The following is a 9098-nucleotide window of genomic DNA, read 5'->3' on the forward strand; positions in this document are numbered from 1 at the left end:
CTTGCTTCAGTTAAGGTCAGTGTTCATGACTCCACCATGAGAAAGACACTGGGCAAAAACGGCCTGCATGGCAGAGTTCCAAGACCAAAACCACTGCTGAACAAAAACAACATTAAGGCTCGTCTCAATTTTGCCAGAAAACATCTTGATGACCCCCAAGACCTTTGGGAAAATACTCAAAAGTTGAACTTTTTGGAAGGTGTGTGTCCCATTACATCTGGCATTTCAGAAAAAGAACATCATAGCAACAGTAAAATATGGTGGTGGTAGTGTGATGGTCTTCAGGACCTGGAAGACTTGCTGTGATCAATGGAAGCATGAGAATGTCCGGCCATCTGTTGGTGACCTCAAGCTGAAAGCAACTTGGGTTCTGCAGCAGGACAATGATCCAAAACACACCAGCAAGTCCACCTCTGAATGGATGAAGACTTTGGAGTGGCCTAGTCCAAGTCCTGACCTGAATCCTATTGAGATGCTGTGGCATGACCTTCAAAAGGAAAAGCCTCCAATGTGGCTGAATGACAACAATTCTGCTAAATTCCTCCCCAGTGCTGGAAGAGACTCATTGCAGGTTGATTGCAGTTGTTGCTGCTAAGGGGGGCCAACCACTTCTTAGCTTTAGGGGGCAATCACGTTTTCACACAGGGACATGTAGCTTTGGATTTTTTTGTCCCTTAATAATAAAAAGTTTCATTTAAAAAGTGCATCAAGTGTTGAGTTGTGTTGTCATTGACTATTAGTGTGGCAAACACATCCATGCCTACAGTGGTGTGAAAAAGTGTTATTGCGGGAACAAAGTCATAATATTCAGGGTTTCCGCTACATGTAGATCGCGGTGGCCCCACCCCGGCTCAATAAAAGCCACCCCACCCTTGAGATGAGTTGTTTTGTTCTTTTGACGTACAACAATGTTAAGTACTACAGCGCATGGATGGACATATAAGCCGTGTCAGGGGTGCCCATCACGGCGAGCATGAAGGTAGCGTTGGTCACAAGATGATGGAAATAAAGCCATAATACTACAGGAAGAAGATTAGGAAGATGATTTAAGAAGAAGGTTTCAAAATTTAGAAAATGAATGAAATGAAATGAATTTAATAATAGCACAGGCAACACTGGGGGGAGATTTTGGCCCTTGTTGCCCCCTTTTCTGAGGAGCGCACTAACTGTGACCTACTTTGCACGCTGTGTAATCATGACAAGTTTATTCCATCTGTAGGACGCAGCCGCCTCCCCCCCCCCAAACACACACATGAGGTTTTCAGGTCTGTAACGCACACCCGCATGAATAACAAGAACATGACTTCCTTTCAACACCTTCGTAATCATGGGAGTTTATTGTCCCTTTTTTTTTGGAAGGTGCAGTGCAATTACCAGGATGGGGGCATGATTGTCTTCTAATCTCATGGGAGGGAGACAGGAAAGTATACAGCTGGCTCAGCAGGATTACAATGCTGCCCAGCTAAGCACTGTCCAAAATGTGGCATTGGCAACAAAAAAACAAAGAAGGAGCACGAAGAAGGAGATGAAAGAGAAGGAGAAAACCGATACCGATAACTTCCTGCTTCTCAAGACTGATAACCGATAACCACTACTATAAATTTCATACTACACATACAGCCATGAAGACGGTTTTTGGCCTAAATGAAACATTTTCTACAAAAAAAAGGCTTAATGAAGTCAAATACATCTAAGGCACTCAGAAGATGCATCGAAACAGGTTGTTATGATTTGTAGTATTATACACTGTTCACTAAGTGGCACTAAGGTTACACTCATGACACAATAGCCTGAGCCACCACAGGAAATACTCTACACCAGGGGTCACCAACTTTTTTTCTTGTGAGAGCTACATTTAGAAAATGAAAATGGCCACGTGCTACTCATTTTTGTAGAAATGATTTTCATAGCTTATTTCAACCCAAACAGATCAAATATGCTTGTTTTACCAAAACATTCACAAAATGCTGGTGTCCACAACTCACAATACTTCAGAATAATTTTCTTTCTAGTGTTCTCACATTATTAACTGAACCTGAATGAAAAGCAGGCTTGCGGGCACCTCATGTGGTCATGGGGGGCTACCTGGTGCCCGTGGGCACCACGTTGGTGACCCCTGCTATACACAAACACAAATTGGAACGTTAGGTCTTATGTTCTCCTATTATGTCTACTATATTGAAGTGTAAAGGTGACTATAGGGGTGTTATGTCATGTCTAGAAGGCTCTAATCATGTTAAAAAGTGTAATTAGAAGGTGGTAAACAGGTGTTCTATGTCTTATATTCTCTTATGTCTACTATATTGGGTAATAGGAGTGTAAAGTCATTATATCTGGCGATTTCAACCACTGTAACCTCAGGACTGTCCTCCCCAAATATTACCAGCATGTGAGCTTTCCCACAAGGGAAAATAACATCCTGGACCAAGTCTACTGCAACATGAAAGGTGCTTTGAAGGCTGTTCCAAGACCCCACTTTGGAAAGGCTGACCACATCTCTATATTCCTTTATCAACATACAGACAACTTCTTAAACAAGCTCCCCCTGTAAGTACAGCAGTTAAAGTGTGGAATGAAGAAACTGATCAAGTACTTCAGGACTGCTTTGGCTGCACAAACTGGGATGTGTTTAAAACTGCAGCGGGGAGGGAAGATTGTACTGTTGATTTGGATGAATATGCTTCTGCTGTTACTGGCTACATTAGCACATGCATAGAGACTGTTACCACCACCAAGTATTACAGAAAATACCCTAACCAAAAACAGTGGATGAACTGTGATGTAAGGGCTAAGCTACGTGCTCGTTCGACTGCATTTGTCATGGGCACCGCTGATGACTACAAAAAGGCCAGATATGACCTGAGGAGGTCCATACGAGAGGCCAAGAGACAGTACAGACAGAAGCTGGAGGGCTACTATTCCACCTCAGACCCTCGGCGCATGTGGGCGGGGCTCCAGCACATCACAGACTATCGACAGCAGAGTAGCGTAGCCACGTCCAGCCAAACCACACTTCCTGATGAGTTGAATGAGTTCTATGCCCGCTTTGACACCCAAACTCCTGATGAGCAGAGAGGGTGGCTGAACCTGGGGAGCACACAGGACTCACCTCTCATGGTGACATCAGCTGATGTGCGCAGGGTTCTAAACAAAACAAACCCACGAAAAGCAGCAGGGCCAGACAACATCTCAGGACGTGCACTTCGGGTTTGCTCATCAGAGCTAGCTGATGTGCTTGCTGACATATTTAACCTGTCGCTTGCACAAGCATCTGTACCGACCTGCTTTAAGTCCACCACCATAGTGCCCGTACCCAAGAAGAGCAACGTGACCTGCTTGAATGACTATCGCCCTATAGCACTCACTCCTATTGTTATGAAGTGCTTTGAAAGATTAGTCATGACCCACATCAAAAAGAGCATCCCGGCGGCAACCGTGGACCCTCTACAGTTTGCATATCGCCAGAACCGGTCCACGGATGATGCAGTCAACACTGCCATCCACACAGCCCTTTCTCACCTACAGGGCCAGGACACAGAATGCTATTTATAGACTATAGCTCTGCTTTTAATACAGTCTGCCCCCACAAACTCACAAATAAGCTCCTCACACTTGGCCTGTCTCCCTCCCTCTGTAACTGGGTGTTTAACTTTCTCACAGGCAGGCCCCAGTCAGTCAGAGTCCACAACCGCACATCCAGCTCAAGAATTGTGAGCACTGGGACCCCACAGGGGTGTGTGCTGAGTCCGCTCCTCTACACGCTCTTCACCTACGATTGCGTGGCCTCCCAGAACAACACCAGCATCATTAAATTTGCAGATGACACTACAGTCATCGGACTGATCACTGGTGGTGTTGAAACATCATACAGAAGAGAGGTGGCGGACCTCATAGCTTGGTGTCGTGATAACAATCTCCTTCTCAATACAGATAAGACTAAAGAGATGATCATCGACCCAAGAACAAGGGAAAAGGAGCCGCATAGACCCCTGTTTATTGGTGAGACTGAGGTGGAGAGGGTGAAAACCTTCAAGTTCCTTGGCACACACATCAGCGAGGACCTCACCTGGTCTCACAACACCCAACAAATTCTGAAGAAGTCCCAAAGGAGACTGTACTTCCTGAGAAGACTGAGGAAATTTGGCATGTCCACCACAATCCTGAGTTGCTTCTACAGATGCACTATGGAAAGTGTCCTTACCGCCTCCATCACTGTTTGGTACGGTAACTGTACAACACGTGACAGGAAGGCACTCCAGCGGGTGATCAAGACCTCACAGAACATTGTTGGGGCAGCCCTCCCCTCACTGCAAGACATTTATAAAACTAGAGTCCTACGAAGAACACACAACCTCATCAAGGACAGCACACATCCACAACACTCATTATTCACACTCCTACCGTCAGGCAGACGCTACAGGAGTTTGAAGTCCAGGACCACAAGGCTGGCAAACAGCTTTTACCCACAGGCCATCAGGCTCCTCAACGAAGCACTCGCACACGCCGCACGCAACACACGCACACACTCATAGCACTTTATTTATTTATCTGTATTATTTACTTGTATTAATGTCTCGTCTGTTGTTGTTGCTTAATTTATTGGTATATATGTTTATGTGTTTATGTTTCTTATGTTCTTATTCTTTCATTTGTTTTCTTTCTTTTCTTGGGAGAATGAACAGAATAAGATTTTCATTGCATGGTATAACTGCTGTTTTACTATGCACATGACAATAAAACTCTCTTGAATCTAAAGGTGACTATAGGGGTGTTATTTCATGTCTTATTTCATAAGACATAGAAAACCTGTTTAGCACCTTCTAGATCCACTTTTTAACATGATTAGAGCCCTCTAGACATGACATAACACCCCTATAGTCACCTTTACACTCCTATTACCCAATATAGTAGACATAATAAGAGAAAATAAGACATAGAAAACCTGTTTACCACCTTCTAAATACACTTTTTAACATGATTAGAGCCCTCTTGACATGAAATAACACCCCTATAGTCACCTTTACACTCCTATTACCCAATATAGTAGACATAATAAGAGAAAATAAGACATAGAAAACCTGTTTACCACCTTCTAAATACACTTTTTAACATGATTAGAGCCCTCTTGACATGAAATAACACCCCTATAGTCACCTTTACACTCCTATTACCCAATATAGTAGACATAATAAGAGAAAATAAGACATAGAAAACCTGTTTACCACCTTCTAGATCCACTTTTTAACATGATTAGAGCCCTCTAGACATGACATAACACCCCTATAGTCACCTTTACACTCCTATTACCCAATATAGTAGACATAATAAGAGAAAATAAGACATAGAAAACCTGTTTACCACCTTCTAAATACACTTTTTAACATGATTAGAGCCCTCTTGACATGAAATAACACCCCTATAGTCACCTTTACACTCCTATTACCCAATATAGTAGACATAATAAGAGAAAATAAGACATAGAAAACCTGTTTACCACCTTCTAAATACACTTTTTAACATGATTAGAGCCCTCTTGACATGAAATAACACCCCTATAGTCACCTTTACACTCCTATTACCCAATATAGTAGACATCAAGACATAGAAAACCTGTCTACCACCTTCTAAATACACTTTTTAACATGATTAGATCCCTCTAGATATGAAATAACACCCTATAGTCACCTTTACACTCCTATTAGCCAATATAGTAGACATCATAAGAGAAAATAAGACACAGACATAAATAAGACACACTATAGCTGCCCACATTCCTGTTTATTTGCTGTGGTGGCCTTAGTGTCATGAGTGTAACATTAGTGCCACCTAGTGACCAGTGTAGGACACTACATGTGCTCACAGGGTCTTTGAATGTCTTATACTTGCACGTGACGTCATGAAGCCTTGTTTTGCTTGAAAATGCTTCATTTAGGCTAAAAATAACACATCATCTTTGCTTGAGCGTGCATGTTGGTGGACTAGCAGGCCGTACGGAACCAGGAAGGGGTCTGACTGATTCACGACTCTGTGATTCATGAGTGGTATTTCGGGATGAATGATTCATTTCCCCAAACTTTGATTTTAAATTTCATGTTTTATTATCAATCATCATGCACCATGTGATGCAGGTACGTTTATTTTTTTGGACCGAACGGATGGCTGGATGGGGGGCGGGGCGCGGGTCATTCGAGCTTCATGCACGAGCAGAGTCAGCACAGCTCCTCAGCTGTTGCTGATTAATCATCAGAACCGACACACTGCTGGACACCCGAGGGGGGAATCCCTATACACTCTAGATCTAAGCATGCATGTAGACAAATGTGTGTGTTCCTGTCAATGGAGAAGATGCTGGAAGCTTCCTTAGCAACGTTGCAATCGTGCATGGGGGTTATTATGGGATGTCACCTACCTGGATTCTGGTTCTGGTGGTGCCTGTCGAGGCTGCAAGGAGCTCTGGTCGACCTCGTCCTCTTTTTTGGCTGACTGACACCCAAAACTCCCGCGTCCCACCCCCCTCCCCCCTCAAGCCCACTGGGTTCAAAGAGGCAAGAGGCTCGGACTGGATCGGAACCGCCGGACGGAGGCGCTTTGCCGCGACGTCCTCCTCCCCCTCCTCCTTCTTAGCCAGACCAGAACCTCCCAGTCTGACGGACTGATCTCAGATCTGTCAGTGACGGAGAAGGGAGGGAGGAGGGAGGGTGTACTATTTTAAGGTCTGGCCCCCTCCGGGTGGAAGTGTTGATGGATCACGGAGATGTTCAGCGGCGCTTCCTGTACCTGCCAAGCCGGGGACGAGCGGTCTCTGGGCGGCGCCGCGACGCGCGTCCGTTTCGCTGCTCCCGGCGCCAAATGCGAGGCGGGAAAGGCGCAAAGGGACACGTTAGCGACGGCTGCAGAAAGAGAACGACGTCCTCTCCTTCCTCCTCATCCTCCTCTTCTACCTCTTCAGTAATGCGAGCCGCCTCTTGCGGAGTTCCGTGAACGCATCACGCCAGCTTCGCGTCCTCGTCTTCATCCTCTGCTGTTTTTTTTTATTTTTTTTGGAACACGGAGAACGCAAATGGTTGCATCACTCCTCCTTTGATGAATATAAATAAATAAATATATCAATAAATAAAGTCCCAGCAGCTACGTCATCAGCAGCTGAGATGAGGACCAACCTGCAGCAACAAAAACGTCACATGATCACTTTCTATGTTGAGGCTATCACGCATCACATCACAGGTGCCATTCTCAAAATCTAATTTTACTTTACAAAAAAACCTGCAAAAACGGAAAAATCTCAAAATAAATAGATATTAAGAGAAAAATTTTAATCGAACGAGAAAAAGAGAATAAAGTCGCAATATTGTGACGAAAAACAACATTTTAGTAGCACAGAGTTGAAAGGATTAAGATATAAACAACAAACAGCTGGCACATTTGGGGAAAACTAATCATATTATGGGAATAAAGTCATCATTAGGAGAAGAAAACTTCAAAGAAGACAGTTTGAATGGTTGGACAACAAAAAATATGCAATCCAGGCCCGGAACCAGATATTTTTCGGGGGGGTGCAAAAATTTGAGTGAATGGATCTTTCACCACCACTTCCTCCAGGTTGATAACCTTTTTGTAGTGAATGTGGAGAAGTGCCAGCGTTGCGTCATACTGGCCCTCATGTAGGTGTTCAGACGCTTCAAGGTACTGGCACTTGGCTCACATTCACACCATGTTACTGGGATGGTACAGGCCAACTGAAGGAGGACCCTGATGTTGGGGAAGTGAACGGGATCGTGTGACGGTCCACAACTTGATGTGGGGGAATGCAGCTCCACAATGCTGTCGCTTGAATGCATCACATCCAGTCAGGTGGATTATGGACTTCTTTTAATGGCAGTGTGTCTTGTAACAACACTTTTACAGAGGAATGACAGGTGAGCGCCCACTTTGGTCACGGGATAATCATGTCTCATTCCTAACAGTTCTCAGCACTTTCTACAGCAATTTGGATTCCATTTTACAAAACAAAAAGCATTTCAATTGGTTGTGATGGTATTGTCAGGTTTTCCGTGTGACACGGCAAGAGGTTAGGATCCCAATGCAAGACACTGAGCACAAAAAGTGTAAAGTAAAAAGGTTTAATATTCAAGATTCAATTCAAGATTCAAGATTCAAGAGTTTTATTGTCATGTGCATGGTAAAACAGCAGTTATACCATGCAATGAAAATCTTATTCTGTTCATACTCCCAAGAAAAGAAAGGAAACACAAGAAAGAATAAGAACATAGAAACATAAACACATAAACATATATACCAATAAATTAAGCAACAACAACAGAATAATAATAATAATATAACAAAGAGTCCACAGGCGCAAAGTACAAACAAAGGAAAATCCACAACGGGTAATACTAAAGAAAAACACTGACAGCAAAAAACCCACTAAAGTACAAACCAAAGGCAAACCTATCAGGAATCACAAAAAATGCAAAGAGCAGGTATTTAGCAAGCAAGTGGTCGAGCCAGAAAGCAGGGTAAGGAAGCAAGGAGCGGGTGATCAGGAAGTACAATCTGGCACTGGTCTGGAGTTTGGCTGCAGCATAAGTAGGCAGGTTGTAATGAGCTGCAGGTGTGACCAATTAAGTCCTGGACAGGTTCAGGGATGTGCTGCAACACATGAACGGCAGAGGGCAGCACACAGAACATGACAGGTATAGTATATTGGTTAGCCAACCCTTTCTAATTCCCCTTAAAATTACTATCTTCACATTTTATCATTTGTCTCACAGGTGCGCTGATATTAATATAATTAAATTTTTGTAATCCAATTTACAATACACAGGCTCCAGCATGCCCCCGCGACCCTAATCAGGATGAAGCGGTATACAAAAGGGATGGATGGAATTTACAATACAGGACAAGTTAACACATTCAAACTTCTTTTGCATGATGTCCCTGAACACATCTCACGTGGCCAACATGGCTGCTGCACAGCCTGCAATACTAACTGAGGCCCAGCAATTAGCATTAGCAAAGCAGCAACAAGTAGAAACAGCATATTGAAAACAACATAGTCACAATGACAGAATATGACCTGAAACAACAGTTTTACAGAG

The 9098-nt window shown here is 43.6% G+C and overlaps 1 protein-coding gene across 6 annotated transcripts in view; it reads right to left on the reverse strand.

The window, feature by feature from the left end:
* The window catches only part of slc8a3 (solute carrier family 8 member 3), a 75757-nt gene extending 68669 nt beyond the window's left edge, over positions 1–7088 (reverse strand). For 5 of the 6 annotated variants that reach the window (XM_054796058.1, XM_054796057.1, XM_054796054.1 and 2 more), the window contains exon 1: positions 6410–7088. The gene's annotated coding sequence lies outside the window, so the exon portion shown is untranslated. The remainder of the gene's footprint in view (positions 1–6409) is intronic. The other variant, XM_054796056.1, reaches the window with a different exon arrangement.
* Between the last annotated feature and the right edge of the window lie 2010 nt (positions 7089–9098).

This window comes from Dunckerocampus dactyliophorus, chromosome 13 (assembly GCF_027744805.1).
Source record: "Dunckerocampus dactyliophorus isolate RoL2022-P2 chromosome 13, RoL_Ddac_1.1, whole genome shotgun sequence".
In the NCBI taxonomy this organism is placed as follows: domain Eukaryota; kingdom Metazoa; phylum Chordata; class Actinopteri; order Syngnathiformes; family Syngnathidae; genus Dunckerocampus; species Dunckerocampus dactyliophorus.